Raw genomic sequence first — 20,583 nt, forward strand, 5'->3', positions numbered from 1 at the left:
TAAAGGCAAATTTCACATTCAATTTCAGGAGGTTCCTGAATACACATGAAGCCTGTCCATTGTACCCCAGTAAAGTAGCATCTATTTTATCTTTCTCCAACCATTTTCATCTGCTCTTTACAATAATCTGCAAAATCAACAAGATAGGTATTAGTATTATTTGTAGAAGAGACCTTTGAAGCTCAGAGACAGAAGGGTCTTGCCCCGAATCACAGAGCTGGTGACAAGCAGAGGAAGCTCGTATTTGTGGCTCTGCTCCATGTGCAAACTCTCTACTTTACATTTCAGTCTTCTCCCTGCTCCCTCCCATTGAAGTTGTTGGAAATAATCATAATAGAAATAGCAGTGACTGGCCTGCTTTGCTAGAATAAAATAGAAATGTTCTGTCACTTAGTAATAAAAGTACATTATTTTCACTGAAACAAAGAAGCTGGGGAGACAGCCTCCAAATATCCTTTGGTAAATGGTTGGGAAACCTGGAAGAGGTCATTCAATGCACAGCTATCCATGAAGTCTCATTTTTATCTCTAGATAAACTAGTTAGTATAGTCAAATTTAGTTCATTGAAAAATAATCATATAGGTTGTTGATGACTAAAAGGCTCAGTTTTCCATTTTTCAATTTGTCGATTTGGCCCAATATAAACCTACTTTCAGTACTGAGGCATGTCTTCAATTTTACACCTATTCAGTAGCCACTGTGTACCAGGCACTGTAGTAGCTAAAGGAGGATATAAAGAAATATAAAGTCTTGGCCCTGCTCTCAGGAAATTTACAATTAGATAATGAATTCTAAGAGTGAAAAAAGATGCCATCTGACCACCTGCATTGCTATTATGATAACAAGAATCTAGGAAACACCTAACTTCTTCCCCATGCCTTTCTGATGATAATCAGATATTCCACGCGCCTCTGTCTCATTGACCTCCCAGTGTGCTGGATTTCACAGGAGATATTCCACGCGCCTCTGTCTCATTGACCTCCCAGTGTGCTGGATTCCACAGGAGCTTCTGCATCAAAGGCAGGAAGCTGCCACAGCTATTGTAGTCTCTTGATTCTGGCTCTGTGGTTGTGTATCTTTACTCACATGACTTTTGTAATGGAAGCCTGATTTCTGCAACCTGAATAGCTCCCTGAGCTGTCTGTGTGTCTATCTCAGGCTGTCCTCTCTCACCTAGTCAGGGACATCATGCAATTGTGTTTCTCTCCCTCTCTCATCAGTTCAGTTCAGTTGCTCAGTCGTGTCCGACTCTGCAACCCCATGAACCGCAGCACGCCAGGCCTCCCTGTCCATCACCAACTCCCGGAGTCCACCCAAACCCATGTCCATCAAGTCGGTGATGCCATCCAACCATCTCATCCTCTGTCATCCCCTTCTCCTCCTGGAATCTTTCCCAGTATCCAGGTCTTTTCCAATGAGTCAGCTCTTCACATCAGGTGTCCAAAGTATTGGAGTTTCTTTTTTTTTTTTTTTTTCAGCTTCAACATCAGTCCTTCCAATGAACACCCAGGACTGATCTCCTTTAGAATGGACTGGTTGGATCTCCTTGCAGTCCAAGGGACTCTCATCAGCACCACTAATTTTTCAGTCTATCACCCCATCACCATGCAACAGACTATAACATCTCCCATGTTTAAATATCTTCTTGCGACCTCATATGTCCCCTCCAGCTACCCTGCCCCCAATATATTCCTTATAAGAGCAAAACTATTCAAAAAAAGTTTTAAATAGTTTATTTCCTGTCATTCTTTCTTGAATCTGCTCCAGTCAGGATTTAAACCCGAATACTCCACTGCAGCTAAAGCTATCAACCACTGGGATGTAAAAATACGGTGGTCATTTCCCAATCCTTATGTCACTCAATCCTCATGATAATATATCTTCTCCCTGAAACACTTTCACTGCTTGGTTTCCAAGTCAACCTCTCTCAGATCTCCTCCTATTTCACTGCTTTCTTCTTCTCAGTCTCCCTTAGTCTGTTCTTTCTCATCTTCCTAAATCCAAGCATCAGCAAGTCTCAGGGCTCAGTCTTTGAACTTCTCTGTTGACACTCACTTGCTGGGTGATCTCATTCAGTTCCGTGTTCTCTATATACCATCTGTGTGCTGATGTCTCCCAAATATTTATTTCTACACCATCCTTCCCCGCTGAGCTCTAGACCATTTATGCAACTTTTCACTGGTGTCTCCATTTGGATTATCTAGTAAGCTTCTCAAGCTTACCATATTAGAAACTGAATTATTGGTTTTTAACTTACCACCACCACTAAAATTAATACTCCTATTGTGTCCTTCTCAGCTGTTCTCCTTCTCACTTCTCTGGTGGTCCAGTGGCTAAGACTCCATGCTCCCAATGCAGGGAGCTCTCTCATTAGATCCCACATCATGGAGCTAGATCCTACATGGTGCAAATTAAAACCCACATGCCACAACTACAAAGACAGATCCCGCATGCTATAACTGAAAGATCCCTCATGATGCAACCAATACCTGGTACAGCCGAATAAATATTTAAAATAATTTTTAAAAACTATTCCCCTTCTCAATAAATATCAGTTCCATCCTTTCAGTTGCTCAGGCCAAAAACTTTAGTGTCATCCTTGCCTCCTCATCCACTCTTGTATATAAATACTAATTTATGAGCAAATCACCTCAGCTGCACCTTGGAAAGTCATCCAAGCTCCAACAACTTATCACTTCCACTGCTACTATCTCGTTAAAACCATCTGGATTGTTACAACATTGTCGTAAAATTGTAACATTTATTTCAATAGTCCCCTAACTTGTCTCCTTTCTTCCACTCTTGCCTACTATCTATTTGCAATACCACCACCAAAGTAACCTTTTCAGTTACGTCAGAGAATGTCACTTCTCTGCATAAATCTTTCTGATGATTTCTGATCTCACTAGAGGAAAAACCAAGAAACCTTGTATATGTATATGTATATGACCCAATATGATGGACTCTCGCTATCGCTCTGGTATCACTGATTTTCTCGGGCTCACTCTGCTCCAGATACACTGGCTTTCTTGCTCTTCCTTAAGCTCTGAAGAACATGTCCACCTCAGAGCCTTAGCACATGCTGTTGCCTTTGTCTAGAATGTTCCTCAGATGTCCACACTGCTTGTTCCTTCATTGCCTTTTAAAATACTTTCACTGAAAGTATTCATTCCAACCACTGTATAAACAAAAAATTTCCTTAGACAGAAACTCACTCTCTCTCCACTTCCTCTGCTCTATAGTTCATTATTACCCTCATCTCTATTGACATAATTTATATTTATTTCTGTCATTCCCACTGAAATGTTATTTTGTGACCATAGGAACTTTGTTTTGTTTCCTGGTAAATCTGTGGTTTAAAATAGTAACATAGCCATGAGTAGCTGTTCAATTAATAGTTGTTTCATAAATGAGTAAACATTATTATAGTCAACTATTTACGGTCTATCCACTCAGTTCTAACCCAGTTTTTTGAGTGTGAATCAATTCTCCAATTCAGACCATTTTTTAAGTAGCTATCACAAGGAACCATAGGAAGGTCCCCTTTTTCTGTCCTTAATGGTGTGAGTTCTGATAATGACAGTGATGTGTAATCATACTGTCAATAATAATAATAATGATATTAATGATAATATTTACTTGCATCAATCAAAAATCTAAACCTTAAACTTTATCTCTAGTTTTCATGCAACCCTGCAAGTTGTGTATTATCATCCTAGTTTTCCAGATAAGCAGACTGAAATTCAGAAGTGTTATTTGACCCATCTACTGGGTGTCAGACCTAGGACTGGCATCCAGCTACCTCAGGCAAAAAAGGTCTGCCCTTTTTAAAATCCCTATCCTTTTCATTCATTACTGGCCTATCTAGAAACTTTGATTCCTTTTTGCTTCCTATAAAGAAAATGTAGTATAAACCAAGAATAAAATGATGACTTTATCAAATAATTCTACTGATCATAACTGGTAATGTCTAAAAGGAAGACCCCTTACAAAATGTCCAAGCTAGAAAGTTTAGAAATAATTGAGCTTAACTTCTTTATCTAGTCCAATTTCTATACTGTATAGAAAACTGATACCCACAGAGGCTGATTTGCCTAAAATTGGCTTGTTGATATGGGAGGGGCTGAGTGACATGGTTCGAAGTCGGACAGCCTGGTTCAAAGCCAGGTTTTACCTCTTGTGTGTGCCCAAGGACAAGATTCTTAACCTCTTGAGCCCTTGATTTCCTCACTTTGAAATGGGGAAAATACCTACTTCATCGAGTTGTTTTGCAAATTATGATATACCTATGCATATATATGCCGGGAGCCGGCATATTGCATATTGAGTGCATATTGCATATTGAGTGCAGCACTTTCCACAACATCATCTTTCGGGATCTGGAATAGCTCAACTAGAATTCTATCACTGCCGGGAGGCAGCGTGAGGCACTCCGCCTGTGGCAAAGGTCATGAGGAAGGAGGCTCGGCATACGCAAAGGCGGGATCGAGCCTCAGGAGTCCCCCTGGAAATTCTCGAGCATCTACCCCCAAAACCAGAGTCTGCCTACTTTCTGCTTTGTGCTCTCACCTATACCTCTGACTTTACAGGGGGGCTGTCCCCCACTACCTCTCTCTGAAAAAAGAGTTAGCTTACAGCTCCAGTTAATAATTCCTGGGTGTGACAGTGTTTCAACCTACAAACTCCTTTGGAAGTCCTCTAGCCTGCCTGAATAGATTTTTCCGGCCACATGTGATTGTTCAGAGCCTCCCAACTGTGAGAGGCGGGAGATGTTCTAAACTGTCTAAACACAGATTCCTTTGAGTAGTTAAAAGATTCATTAGAAATTGTATTGGTGAAGGGTTTTTCACTTATTGGGCCAATGTTTGCTGCTAAGTCTCCATACCCCTTACCTACTGTGTCCTTGGCAGTGTATTGATTGATATAATGGGTGTATAGAAATATAAGTAGTAGCCTCAATGTTTGTAACCTTGGACCCTTGAGTTAATTCTTTTCTTGATTGAGCCACCTCACCTTTGCCCTATAGGAATGCAGCTTTGTCCAATGCTTTTTTGGAGGCTGGTGCCTGACTTTGGAATAATCACCTTTAGAGAAAAATAAGTTTCTTAAAATGTTAACAGGCCTCCTGGCCAGAAGATGATGTAAATCACCTAAACTTTTGCATATGATAAGTTTGAAAGCCTGACTCCACCCCTTCCCCCATTATCCTCTATGCACAACTTAAGGTATAAAAACTACTTTGGAAAATAAAGTGCGGGCCTTGTTCACCGAAACTTGGTCTCCCCATGTCATTCTTTCACTCACCTTCTGGCTGAATTATTCAGCCTCTTTTCTCCACTGAATTTCCTCACTGAGCTATCCTTATTTCAGCCTCTTTTCTCCACTGAATTTCCTCACTGAGCTATCCTCATTCTATTACTCTTTACATCCTTAATTAACATTTAATTAAGCAGTTGTTTCCTGATCCTTGCCTACGCCGTCTCTCCTTCGAATACCCTGGATCGGCCGGGGCTGGACCCCGGCATATATACATATATCCATGTACATATATGTGACTATGTGTGTGCACATGCTAAGTCACCTCAGTTGTGTCCAACTCTTTGCAACCCTGTGGACTGTAACCCATCAGGCTCTTCAGTCCATGGGATTCTCTAGGCAAGAATACTGGAGCAGGTTGCCATGCCCTCCTCCAGAGGATCTTCCCAACTCAGGGATCAGACCCACATCTTTATGTCTCTTTGCCTTTTATGTCTTTTATGCCTGCATTGGCAGGCAGGTTCTTTACCACTAGTGCCACATGGGAAGCCCCCATATATGACTGTATATATATATATAACCCAGCACAATAAATTGCAGCTATTATTATGTAGTAAAGCCATTAAAAGACTCAAGTCCTCTAACACTCAGTCAAATATACCTTATAAATCAGTCTTTTCCTCAAACAGAAGAAAAAATTAATCTCTGCAGGAAGGTACCTACAACTGAGTCAGTGTTCAATCCCCAAATCCAATTTTTCAATCTTTTTCAAGACTCTAGTTTAAAACAGTGTGAACCCAAATGATAATACTGAGAATAGTTTTGCTGCTTTCTAATCTGGTACAGCACTGACTTTAATTGTAGCTTTCTAAGGAGATGAGAGAACAAAAAGAGGAGAAAACAGAGCCTGCTAAGATGATGGAATGAACACTCTCAAACACATGAATGTAGATGCACTAAATTTCTAAGTAGTTGAAATGTACATTTGAAAATATGAATACATATTCTTCAAGACTTCTCAACTTCTTCCAGTAATGGTATAAACCGTGCTCAGAAGGAAAGGAAGGAATTGTTTTGGTCATGTCTATTAATATGTTTCAGGGTTGAGTATAAAATTCCGTCCTACATTGTAAATACAGCCAATTTCTGATGAAATTTATATATGACAAGAGGTTTAAAAAGAAAATGACAATTGAAAAATAATCAAAGAAACTAAGTAAATTCATCAATACCCTGCTTAAAGCCTTTACGTGGCTCCCATCATCCAAGAAGAAAGCTCCCACCCATTGGCATGGCATCAGTGCTCCCTGAGATCGGGCCTCACTACATGCTGTTCAGTCTTCATCTTTAGTGACTCTTGGGTACCAGCCTCCAGGCCTTCGTGTATGCTGTTACCTCTGCCAGGGACATGACTTCTTAAAAAAGCTGTCCTGAAAAAAACAAAATGAAGATGCAACTGCTTCAAATTCTGGCAGAAAACAAGATGAGTTTTTTGAGGTGAAGGGTTTGTTCTAATAAGTAGAAACTGTACTAACAGTTTAGAACAAGAAAATCTGCACTTGACAATTGAACCATTTAACAAATTATGGCATGTAGAGTTAATTTAAAATGCACAAAGGTAGAAAGTGATTAGCACTATGCCAAAAAGAATTGTGGTCTTTTAAAATTCCATTACTCATCAACCAAATTATAGAAAACTGTGGTTTGCATGTAAGTTATGTCAAGAGCCTCATTTTTTAGTCCTCTTCCTCATTAGCAGTGAGGAAATAAAGAACCGCATTGAAGCTGACATCATACCCTCTAACCATGACATATTAGAGTATTTGGAATAAACTAGACTGCAGGACTAACATATACCTTGTGACATGAGGGGTTGTTGTTGTTGAGTCGCTAAGTCACGTCTGACTCTTTTGTGATCCTATGGACTGTAGCCTGCCATGTGACATGAGGGGTACACCTTGAATATTTGTAAATTATAGAAATGACCATCACAGTTCCTTTATAAGTTGGTTTTGACCGAATGTTAATGTACAATCTAGTTACTGAGTAATACATTTTTGAAAGAGTTCAATTCTTTTTGAATCAATACATATACACCTTATGTTCTCAGGCAAACACACATATACACACACACAGACTGAAAGGAGGTTATGCAAAAATAATGCTTTTGAAGTAACAGTATTTGGGGTTTTATTTAAATCGTCTAGTTTTCTGTGTAAACTAAAAGTACCTATGTAATAAACAGCATGAACCTAAGTCTTGCCACACACTGGCTGTATAATTTGTGCCAAGTCATCTTAAGTGTTATTAGCTTCATTTAGAAAATTAAGATCATAATTCTGATCTCACAAGATTGATATGTGGACTAAAAGATATATTTTATTTGAAAGTGCCCTGTAAACTCTAAAGTATGATCCAAAAATAAATTATTATTATAATGGCATTAACATGCAAGTATTGTCTTTTCAAACGTCCCCTCCTTAAAGACAGACCTTCCCTGAGGTCCCTATCAGGGAAAAATCCCACCAAAAACAAACAATTCACCCCAACGATATTATCACCTTTTTCTCTTAGCACTTCTCATTCTCTGAAATCATCATTATAACTAGTACAGATGTTTACTGATTCCCACTAGAATATAAGCTTCATGAAAGCAGAAGCTTTATCTGTTGCTGCTGAATCACCAGCTCCTAAGAAGTATCCAGCTCAAAATGGTCACTAAGGAAATATCTAGGAAAGCATATACAAAGTAATGTCCTCATCTCTTCAAGGAGTTTTCAACAAAATGGCCAAAGGAAAGCAAACATGTAGTGGGTAAACTAACAAGAATCAACTCTCTGAATGACTCCTAGTTTACCCCCAATCCTCAGAATTCAGTGCAGTATCCAAGAGAGTATAGTCTATTTAAGAGACATAATTTTTAGTGCTATCTCATAGAGCACAAATACTATTCTCACATCGAAATAAGGTGAACTGTAAACTCTACTCTTAAGATGCTGCTTTGTACAACCGTCTGATCCTGATTTTCTTTTCTATTGGTCTAAGTGTTTGTGTTTGTTCATTCCTCTCTAGCGGATTTTAAAATCCAAATCACTGCAGTAATTCATTTTTTATTGTTCTCTTGCTCAGCTTCAACACATGTACAGTAGTAGTGTTCACTCTTCAGGGGGATAATGGCATTTTTGGAGATTTTACTGTAGTCATTACTCTTATTTCTTTATTAAGAGACTTGACTTTAATCTTCTGCTTTAGCTATGTGGTTTATCTTATGAATATTAATATACAACCCAAAGGGATCTATCCAGTGAATGTGAATTAGAAAGGGCTTTTTTATACTGAAGAAACAGAAAGCCATTTTCTGGTGTGCACATCTTTCCAGGGTGTACGAGCTCTAATTTAATCAGCATGTAGTCATCATGTATGCCACCAGCACTCCAGGCCACGAAGTAATTGAAATGATTCAAGCTTGTTTAATAAAGTAATTTCAATTATGGCAGGAGTTGAGTCAGAAAATGTCAGCTGTACAAAGTTTATGCTGCCTGGAATCAGCAATAGGGCACCCACTGTTCATAGAGCAAGCACCATTGCAGAAATGAGCTGTCCTTCTTGAGGCTATGAAATACCTTTGTTCACAAGAGATCAGCTTCTCATGGGTGATCTGTTACTCACAGAAGCCACATTTAATTTTGTCTTTAAAATAGTGTAAAGAAATTTACTCATAGTCAGGAACTTAGGACTGAAGGGGTCAGGAAGTTCATCCTCTTCTATCTGAACATAACTGGTGGCTGACATTTCACCACAGTCTCTGCCACTCTTTAATGGCTCAAGACACGTTATCATTTACATTTGCAGCCACTGATGACAACCACGCTACATTCTCTCCATCAGTATATTGAAAAGGAGATTCCACAACTTTTTATTATAAAATGTGATTGTGTAAAATATACATTTAAAGTCATTTTTCCATCACCAAATAATGCAAAGATATTATAGAAGAATCTGCCTGTGATGCAGGAGACCCAGGTTCAATCCCTGGGTTGGGAAGACCTCCTGGAGAAGGGCATGGCAATCCACTCCAGTATTCTTGCCTGGAAAATCCCCATGGACAGAGAAGCCTGGCAGGCTACAATCTGTGGGGTCACTAAGAGTCAGACATGACTTAGTGATTAACACTTCCATTTACATAAGTTCACAAAATGGTATTCTCAGTAGTTAATAAATGATAAACATTAAAAGATGCTTGCTCCTTGGAAGAAAAGCTATGACCAACCTAGACAACATATCAAAAAGCAGAGACATTACTTTGACAACAAAGGTCCATCTAGTCAAGGCTATGGTTTTTCCAGTAGTCAGGTATGGATGTGAGAGTTGGACTATGAAGAAAGCTGAGCACCAAAGAATTGATGCTTTTGAACTGTGGTATTGGAGAAGACTCTTGAGAGTCCCTTGGATTGCAAGGAAATCCAACCAGTCCATCCTAAAGGAAATCAGTCCTGAATATTCATTGGAAGGACTGATGCTGAAGCTGAAACTCCAACACTTTGGCCACCTGATGTGAAGAATTGACTCATATGAAAAGACCCTGATGCCAGGAAAGATTGAAGGCAGGAGGAGAAGGGGATGACAAAGGATGAAATGGTTGGATGGCATCACCGACTCAATTGACATGAGTTTGAGCAAGCTCTGGGAGCTGGTGATGGACAGGGAAGCCTGGTGTGCTGCAGTCCATGGGGTCACAAGAAGTTGGACATGACTGAGCAACTGAACTGAACTGAAACTCCAACAGGTTTTCCATTCTCTTTCTTCCACTTTCTCTTTTCCATAATTTTCTTTATTCTTCTCAGCTAGTACTTCTAGCACATTTTACCCATTTAAAGGGCTGAGTAGTTCTACTACCCTCAAGATCTTTAATTCCTGAATTATGATGTTATTGTTGTTATTCTTTTATTTATACTTTTCTTTGATTAAGAGACATATTGGTATATAGAAATGATTTGCTTTTTACTTACCATCTTGCAGCTTCCAGTGCTGCTCCTTACCCGTAAATGTTAATTAGTTAAACAGTTGGAACATCTGTTTGCAATTCACCATTGTATAAGCAAGAAGACCTTATTCAATTCTTTTTACTTAGGTTTATCTGTTCTTCTCCAAAAAACAATTCTTTCCTACCTGGATCACAGTTGGTTTAGATTAATTTTGTTAATGCTGCTAATGCAAACAATGATCTATTTTAGATATGAAGTCATAGTTGCCTCCGAAGACCATAGGCCTCTTGCAGTTTTCATCAGCACTTCCACTGTAGAATCCTCTTTTAATCTAGTTCTGGGAATCAAGACCAAGGGACAGTACAGGTTTGTTATTATTCTAAATGAAGACAACATCTATTCTGAAAATACACCTTTCTAAGTTTCCTCCTACTAAACACATCTCCTAAACAACTTCAGCAGTCTCATAGCTTAAACAATCCAACTTCAGTTGAGACAGTGAGAATATACATTGAGATAGTAATTAGAATAATTAGTGTCCAGTATATTTTTAAAATCCTGTATATGCATGACCATACAGAAAGATCATCTAATATCCCACCCGAATGAGTAGGAGAATTAAATTTAAGCAGACTATATTTTTAACAAAGGCTAAACAATCCCTGAAGTTGAGTATCAGGATTCTCAAGTGAAATTTCCTCTTATGAGTTGGAGGTATATGATTTTTGCTATGGAAACATTCCAAACATATTGGAAGCCAATGGGATTACATAAGTTAATATATAAACATTTGCTCTCTGCACAACTTTTAGGTTAACCTTTCTTTAAAAATCCTACTTCTAGCTCCTCATTGATATGTTCTGAACCCTAGGTAAGTAATACTCTCAGTTGAAAACTATAAAGAATAAAGAGTTCCTGGTTTATATGGTGCCTTCCCTTTATAATCCTCAAAGGAGTATATAAATGCAAGATCATTATGAGTCCAACCTTATACATGGGGAACTTGAGGCTCAGAGAGAAATAATAAAATTATCAAGGTCAAGTAGTAGTTGAGTTTGAAAGGACCCAGTCCTCCTAAATTTTAATTTGCCTCACTTACACAGAAGACCAGGGTAAAGAGAATGTGCTTTTATAAGTACTGACACTAAACTTCCCCTGCTTAGTGCTTCAGAAAAAGAGAAGTGAGAAATTAAAGGTTAGAAGTCTTTGGGAAGATGAATTGCTTATGACAATGGTATTCTTTGCTAAATAATTTTTATATCATTTCAGAAGAAATCCTCCTATATTCAGAGGATTTCTGATATACTAAGCTAATGATACCCACTCCTTACTGAATAGCAATATCTACTTCTGCTCTTCTTATGGCTTCAAAAAGAAGTGGTTTTTTTCCTTAACATGACATGAACAGCTTCAAAAAGGTAATAGTTGAATTCAGAGTAGAAATGCAGACAAATTGCTAAAATTGTGAACAGATAAGCTATATACAGAGTTCTTTCAATGCAAATCTTTCCAAGGAAGAAAATATAACAAAATTAAAAAGTAAAAAAAAAAAAAAAAAGTTTCATACTGATGCAATCATCCATAAAGTCCTATGAAGTACTTAGAAACAGTGCCCTGCTCAATTCCTTAGAGGGCTTCCCAGGTGGTGCCAGCATAAGGAACCAACCTGCCAATGTAGGTAGACATAAGAGACACGGGTTCAATCCCTGAGTCAAGAAGATCCCCCAGAAGGTGAGCATGGCAACCCACTCCAGTATTCTTACCTGGAGAATTCCATAGACAGAGGAACCTGGCCGGCTGCAGTTCATAGTGTCACACAGAGTCGGACACAACTGAAGCAACTTAGCACGCGTGCACCAATTCTTATGGAGCAACTGGACAAAGAAGAATGATGTGTAAACCCTCAGAGGTGCAGTAGGCGGAGTCAACCTCTCCTGTCTTCCATCTGGCTTCTGAGTTAATGAGAATTTACCACAACTCAGGAGATCTTTGTCCACAACTTTACAACTACAGGCAATATTAGAGCCCGTGTGTCCCGGTGCTACATTATTGTTGCCTTCGAAATAACATCTCAATTCAGAGAGTACACCACAATTCTATAAGCATACATGCTGTCTGATGAAGTCACAGACCTAGAGGATTGATCATGATAATAATGATGGAGAATAAAATTAAATTCTTTAACTTACTGAAATTTACAATTGTGATTTGAAGACACATCTGATAACCTACAGCCTAGTCTGAATAATAACCACACTCTTTAAGCTCCTTTTTTGCCCACTCTTAGTAGAAAACTTTAACTTCTACTTTAGAGACAATAATGTCAATGTCATTCAGCTAAAGTTATTTTCTACTCACCCTCTCCCACATACCTTGCATGCAACCACAACACATGTACCTGTATCCACACCCAGTCATACCTCCTACTGTCACTTGTGGGGGAAAACTTTCCCTTCCTCTGATCAGAGGAATTGACGTCATCAAAGCCTGTCTTTCTGAGAGAAGTGCTAAATATAGATGATTGTCAAGCAATCATTTTGATATAGTTCAACACTGAATTTGTACAACCGATGCTGTTCTTGCCTCTCCTTCATGGTAACTATGAAAGTTGCATGAATACTCCCAGTGTCAGAACCTCTATTATTGTAACTATTATTACTATGCAGAATGGGTTGTTGATAGAAGTTTGTGGATAATGATGATAGCAAGTACTCTTTGAGAGTGAAAAACTGAGATAGATTTTCTGTTTTGGAGTATTCATTCCTGAAAATTTGGAGAGGGTAGGTCTTTTGGGGCCACTAGGAAAGAAACTATATACTTTTATAGAAATAAAATGAGATTTGAATTAACATCAAGAGAACCTCTGTAGAGAAAATTAAGTAACCAGAAGCAAAAATTGGATATGAGAAGAAAAATTCAGTCTTGGTCTTTTCACTAGCTATAGAGAGAAGGGCATGTTTTAGACTAGATGTATAAAACACACTTTAGAGAATATTCAGCACCACCAAGTGGAATAGTTTTCTTCCCCTCCAGCTGTCTCCATGAGAAACTCCCCACACTTAGTCGCTCAGCCATGTCTGATTTTGCAACCCCTTGGATTGTAGCCAACCATGCTCCTCCATCCATGGGATTTTTCAGGCAAGAATACTGGAATGGGTTGCCATTTTCTTCTTCCAGAGGATCTTCCTAACCCAGGGATCAAACCCAGGGTTTGATCAAACTTCTGTGTCTCCTGCATTGCAGGCAGATTCTGTACCCACTGAGCCATCAGGGACTTCCCAAGTTCTTCCAAATAAAGGTGACAGAGGATAAGATGGTTGGATGGCATCACCAACTCGAAGGACATGAGTTTGAGCAAGCTCTGGCAGTTGGTGATGGACAGGGAAGCCTGGTGTGCTACAGTGCATGGAGTCACAAAGAGTTGGACACAACTGAACGACCAAGCTGACTGTCCCAACTCAGGCAGCAACCACCCTGATCAATAAATCCTCCCTCAGCATTGAAGACATGTTCATTTTTTAAAGCCATTCCTGGTATAAATACCAAAAGCTATCAAACTCCACAAAACACAGGAATGAATCCCTTCTCCCAGAGAATGCATGTGACCATAAATGAAATACCCAACATTAGGGACTCTAGATCAGCGTGACCTTCAGCAGTTATTCTGCCCCATCCCAGAAAAGACTTCAAGGCAGAAGTGCCCCTCATACTGTCCATCTGTCAGCAAATGGGATCTGCTTGTGCATTAGACTTGTAGTTACCAGGCCCATGTTGGTGCAGCTAAAGGTATTTTTTTAGCATCTATCACTTTAAGAAAAAGGCCTTCATAAAAATTGCTCACTCTTAATAATCCACTACAAAATCCACTAATTTCCTCTATCCATTCATCTTTCAGAAATCCTATATCCAAGACAAATGGGATTTAGTATAGCATGCTTTCAATGAGCAAGACTTTTTTAAGAACTCTATTCATCAGTTCTCAATAAATATTACGATACTAGCACTTAGGCATTCTGAAGTGACTTTCCTGAGCAGATCTCAAGCTCTTTAGCAACACAAATGCATTAAACTTCCTAATTCCCTTTCAAAAACAAGCTAAGAAGCCAGAGCTAAAACATGATTTTACAATGCAACTTCATGGCAGGTTACATGGAAATAGCCCCTCTTTTAAGAGAAAAAAAGGGTAGGGAGGGGATTATGGTAACTGCAAAAAGATTAGAGTACTGGCACTCTCTCATCCATTTCCAAGCCAAGTTTACCAGGAAATGTTGGGTAACCGTAAAGGATTCACTTGCTTGTCATTCAGTTATTTAAGAACTGTTTATTAAAGCTATACTGTGCTGGGCATTGGATTAGACCCTGGGGATATAATGGGAAAAAAAGCCATTTCCATCTAAAGTATGCAGTAAGTAGAGCAAAAATAGCTATTAAAAAAAAAGGCAATAAAAGACCATGTAATAAGTAAAGTATATGTAGAATGTAGAGATAGCACATAGGCAACAGTGGATAACTTCCTTTGTGTAAGGGAATGAGAAGATATTCCAGAAAAAATTGCCCTAAGATGCAATATCCAACATGGAAGATTGAGTAGGAGTTTGACAGTATTGTGAGTATCCTCTTTCCAAAGGAAAGGTATCCTTGTTGATAGTAATGAATGGGTTGCAACAAATCTTTGTGGCTTCCCTGAAGATAGGCTGAAAGATCTGTGTCTTTTAGAAGACAATGGCCCTTCCTGCCTCCATCTGCTACTTCAACTGTAGTCTTATGAGGACCTAACCAGGAAATCACAAAAAGTACCTATTTTTATAAAGATAGAACATCTTTATAGTCTCCATTTCTTCTCCTCTCACAGCTGCTTACAAAGCAAAGATGGAATTAAAGCAGGAAAAACATGCTGCCCTCTCATTTTACAAATGAGAAAATTACATCCCCAAGAAGTTAAAAGTTTTCCCTCAAACTTGCAAATTGTTAAAGACCAAAACCCAGAGAAACCAGTCATTTTGAACTCTTATTACATTGAGAACCTAAAGTTTATAGGTCACTCGATTTAACAGTCACATGCTCAAAAGTGAATCATACCTGTCCTTACTTTGCATAGACTATGAGATGTTTCAGAGAAGGCAATGGCAACCCACTCCAGTACTCCTACCTGGAAAATCCCATGGATGGAGGAGCCTGGTAAGCTGCAGTCCACAGGGTTGTGAAGAGTCAGACACGACTGAGCGACTTCACTTTCACTTTTCACTTTCATGCATTGGAGAAGGAAATGGCAACCCATTCCAGTGTTCTTGCCTGGAGAATCCCAGAGACAGGGGAGCCTGGTGCGCTGCCGTCTATGGGGTCGCACAGAGTCGGACCCAACTGAAGCGACTTAGCAGCAGCAGCAGCAGCATGAGATGTTTAAGGGCAAGATAGAATAAGTTTTGCAGTAGAAAAAAGTAAACCTGAAAATCATAATTGTTAAAGGCAAGAAAAGTTTATTTTTCACTCACACAATGTCTAGTGTACATGGTGGGAAATTTCATCTCACCTCCACTTACAGGGGGATTGAGACTGCATCTTCTGATGCCATCATCTCAGATTTGACTTCCAAGGTTGCCATAACAGAGTGAGAGAGAGAGAGATGGTGGTAGCACATCAACTCTGTCTCAGCCCAGTTAAACATTCACAGTCTGTTGGTCAGAACAAGTCATATGGCCCCAACCCAACTGCAAGTGAAACTGGAAAATAAACAGAACTAGGAATGCACAATGACTCTCCAGAACTAGCACAGTGTATGGTACAGAATGTGTGCCTATTTGTACACTGGATGAATAAACAAATGAAGACCCCACTGTAGTCAAGGTACTTTTTCAGCACTATCCAGAGAGACAAAGATATGCAAGCAATACTTTCTGTGTTCACTGAGCTGAGAACCTAACAGTGAAATTAATAACAAATACACACCCTAACCAAATAAATTATCCATCCATAGCAATAGGGACTAAACAACAAGTGAGTAAACTTCAACATAAAAGAAAAGGAGGGAAAAAGGGGGAAGTCAAAATTTAGGGTGGTCTAGAAATCCAATCCTCTATTTATTTATATCCTAAACCTAAAACACTTCTCTCAAAAGATACAAAAGCCGTTTGCCTCAGAATATTATTTTAACCTGAAGAACAAGAAAAATTATGAAGTAATAAAATATAGCTCTAAAAGTTTCAGAATCCAGTTGTAAACATGGAGACAGTTTTGTTTGGGAATCATTTCCAACATTGTTTTTCTTTAGATAAACAGTACATTTCCAGAACTGAGAATTTTCTATTTTATATTAATTTACAATAGACTCATACCAGGGCAAGTGACCTGACCCCCACTAAGATATATCCAGATTTCTTTATTGTTGTAGCAATAGGAAGGTGACTGCCAAGGGACAACAGAGGACATTCTTCATAGAAATTCCATGGAATTTTGAGAAATATATGAATCACTGGAAAATTTTTTATCATTTCTGGCCAAATGCTGGCCCTTTTTTTACTAGATGCTATTAACTTTGGGGCTTTCCTGAGCGCTCAGTGGTAAAGAATTTGCCTACAATACAGGAGATGAAGGAGACACAGATTCGATCCTCTGAAGGATGAAACGGCAACCCACTCCAGTATTCCTGCCTGACAAATCCCATAACGTAGGAGCCTAGAGGGCTACAGTCCAAAGTGTCACAAAGAGTCAGACGTGACTGTGCATCTGAGCCATACATAATTAACTTTAACTATAGGAAATTATGACCAGTGCATTTTCTTGGCAAAACTCTATTAGTCTTTGCCCTGCTTCATTCCATATTCCAAGGCCAAATTTGCCTGTTACTCCAGGCGTTTCTTGACTTCCTACTTTTGCATTCCAGTCCCCTATAATGAAAAGGACATCTTTTTTGGGTGTTAGTTCTAAAAGATCTTGTAGGTCTTCATAGAACCGTTCAACTTCAGCTTCTTCAGCGTTACTGGTTGGGGCATAGACTTGGATTACTGTGATATTGAATGGTTTGCCTCGGAAATGAACAGAGATCATTCTGTCGTTTTTGAGATTGCATCCAAGTACTGCATTTCAAACTCTTTTGTTGACCATGATAGCCACTCCATTTCTTCTGAGGGATTCCTGCCCACAGTAGTAGATATAATGGTCAACTGAGTTAAATTCACCCATTCCAGTCCATTTCAGTTCGCTGATTCCTAGGATGTCAACATTCACTCTTGCCATCTCTTGTTTGACCACTTCCAATTTGCCTTGATTCATGGACCTGACATTCCAGGTTCCTATGCAATATTGCTCTTTATAGCATCGGACCTTGCTTCTATCACCAGTCACATCCACAGCTGGGTATTCTTTTTGCTTTGGCCCCATCTCTTCATTCTTTCTGGAGTTATTTCTCCACTGATCTCCAGTAGTATATTGGGCACCTACTGACCTGGGGAGTTTCTCGTTCAGTATCCTATCATTTTGCCTTTTCATACTTTTCATTGGGTTCTCAAGGCAAGAATACTGAAATGGTTTGCCATTCCCTTCTCCAGTGGACCACATTCACCTTTGTGTGAATCACAATAAACTGTGGAAAATTCTGAAAGAGATGGGAATACCAGACCACCTGATCTGCCTCTTGAGAAATTTGTATGCAGGTCAGGAAGCAACAGTTAGAACTGGACATGGAACAACAGACTGGTTCCAAATAGGAAAAGGAGTATATCAAGGCTGTATATTGTCACCCTGTTTATTTAACTTATATGCAGAGTACATCATGAGAAACGCTGGACTGGAAGAAACACAAACTGGAATCAAGATTGCCGGGAGAAATATCAATAACCTCAGATATGCAGATGACACCACCCTTATGGCAGAAAGTGAAGAGGAACTAAAAAGCCTCTTGATGAAGGTGAAAGTGGAGAGTAAAAAAGTTGGCTTAAAGCTCAACATTCAGAAAATGAAGATCATAGCATCCGGTCCCACTACTTCATGGGAAATAGATGGGGAAACAGTGTCAGACTTTATTTTTCTGGGCTCCAAAATCACTACAGATGGTGACTGCAGCCATGAAATTAAAAGACGCTCACTCCTTGGAAGGAAAGTTATGACCAACCTAGATAGCATATTCAAAAGCAGAGACATTACTTTGCCAACAAAGGTTCGTCTAGTCAAGGCTATGGTTTTTCCAGTCGTCATGTATGGATGTGCGAGTTGGACTGTGAAGAAGGCTGAGCGCCGAAGAATTGATGCTTTTGAACTGTGGTGTTGGAGAAGACTCTTGAGAGTCCCTTGGACTGCAAGGAGATCCAACCAGTCCATTCTGAAGGAGATCAGCCCTGGGATTTCTTTGGAACGAATGATGCTAAAGCTGAAACTCCAGTACTTTGGCCACCTCATGCGAAGACTTGACTCATTGGAAAAGACCCTGATGCTGGGAGGGATTGGGGGCAGGAGGAGAAAGGGATGACAGAGGATGAGATGGCTGGATAGCATCACTGACTCGATGGACATGAGTCTCAGTGTACTCCGGGAGTTGGTGATGGACGGGGAGGCCTGGCGTGCTGCGATTCATGGGGTCACAAAGAGTCGGACACGACTGAGCGACTGATCTGATCTGATCTGATAGGAAATTATTTTGAACCAACTATAACGTTTTATAGCAACATTTTATCCCAATCTCAAGTTCAAAGTTTTGCAGATACCTGCAAACTGATACAACATTTCTGAAAAACCAATTCGGCAATATGAATGATTAGTCTTTAAAATGTTCATATGTTATGACAAGTAATTTCCTTTATAAAAATCAATCCTAAAGTAATGATGACAAAGATTTCATCATGAGGATATTCATGCAGCACTATTTATCAATGGGGAAAACATCAGACAACTTAAATGTCTAATTTTGGAGAAAAGATTAAGCAAATTAAGTTTCGTCTATATATGGAGGTATTATACATCTATTAAAACAGATGATTAAAATTCATCATTATCTATCAAAAATTTTAATGATTAGTCCTTTGAGCCAGCATTTTCACTCCTAGATTTCTATACTACAGAAAAGCTTTACAGATGTGCAAAAAGTATTTGCAAAGATGTTTGCTGCAGCATTTTTTTTAATATCAAACATTGAAAAACTTGGATTAGAGACTATCTAAATAAAGATAAATCTACAAATTCTAACAGAGAAAGTTCAAATTTTACTAATATTAAGGGGAAAAAAGTAGTAAAACAGCAAATGAACTAAAATCTCATTTTGAAAAAAAAAAAGGGGGGGTTATCTATTTACAGACCAATAACTTAGGTCTGGTTGGGGAAGTGGCTTTATTTCCTTAATTTTATTCAGCTGTGTGTTAACATTATATCATAAGTATGTGTTGCTTTAATTTACATTTAATTTTTTCATTTTAAAACCTAATAATGATTAGGTTTCCAGGGGCTTCCAAGGTGGCTCAGTAGGTGAAGTCTGACTACAGTGTAGGAGATGCAGGAGATGTGGGTTCAGTCCCTGGGTCAGGAAAATTCCTGGAGGAGGAAGGGGCAAACCACTCTAGTATTCTTGCCTGGAGAATCCCATGGACAGAGGAACCCAGTGGGCAACAGTCCATAGGGTCACAAAGAGTTGGACACAACTAAAGCAACTGAGCATGCACACACAGACACAATGATATAAAGAGAGGCAAAAAGAAAAGATTATTTTAGTTATATGAAAAAAAAGCTACAACAGAATGTTAAAATTAAAACACAGGCAATATAATACTGTGTGTATACTATTATGTAAAGTATATAAAACTATCATAGTAAAAACACTGGATAGGTATATCTGTAGATAGACAGAGATCAGAAAATTAATAGTGATTTCCTCTTGGTAGTAGGATGGTTGGTGGGAAGACTGATAGAAACATAATTCTACTTCCTACATTTTTATGTACATTTTGTAATTGTGTAATCAGGGAATGGGAAAGAGCTAAAAAACAGAAACACATATTTAAACAAGAAAAAACATCAAGGTCAGCATAAATCAGAATGGATCAGAGAAGCAGCACTATTTTTCCTACAGATGCTCCTTATTAAAATCCTTTCCTTTCAACTAGGTCATCTATCTTTTCACTCCATGTTTTCATATAAATAAATAAAACCACTTGGTCCTTGAAACCAACAGATGCAACTAGAATGATGTACAACTAATTTTTCTCTAGCCCTTGTAGTCTTAAAACATAACCACAAAGTTTTTGATACTTCTCTCATTAACATGTGAATTATAACCCCACCCCCCTTGAACTGAGTCAAGTTTGTGACTACTTTAATGAATAGAACTTGTAGAAGTGATCCTATATACATTGGAGGCTAG

The 20,583-nt window shown here is 38.9% G+C and overlaps 1 long non-coding RNA gene across 7 annotated transcripts in view; it reads right to left on the reverse strand.

Annotated features, from left to right (window-relative positions):
- Window positions 1–20,583, reverse strand: part of LOC112586189 — a 197,662-nt gene that overhangs the window by 102,597 nt on the left and 74,482 nt on the right. For 5 of the 7 annotated variants that reach the window (XR_006552202.1, XR_006552207.1, XR_006552206.1 and 2 more), the window contains exon 3: window positions 6,489–6,686. The exons of 1 other annotated variant lie outside the window; for it this stretch is intronic. This is a non-coding gene — a long non-coding RNA (uncharacterized LOC112586189). Of the gene's footprint in view, window positions 1–6,488; window positions 6,687–10,425; window positions 10,581–20,583 lie in introns of those variants that run through there. One more of the 7 variants, XR_003110599.2, reaches the window with a different exon arrangement.

The sequence above is a fragment of the Bubalus bubalis genome, chromosome 7 (assembly GCF_019923935.1).
Source record: "Bubalus bubalis isolate 160015118507 breed Murrah chromosome 7, NDDB_SH_1, whole genome shotgun sequence".
Classification (NCBI taxonomy): Eukaryota; Metazoa; Chordata; class Mammalia; order Artiodactyla; family Bovidae; genus Bubalus; species Bubalus bubalis.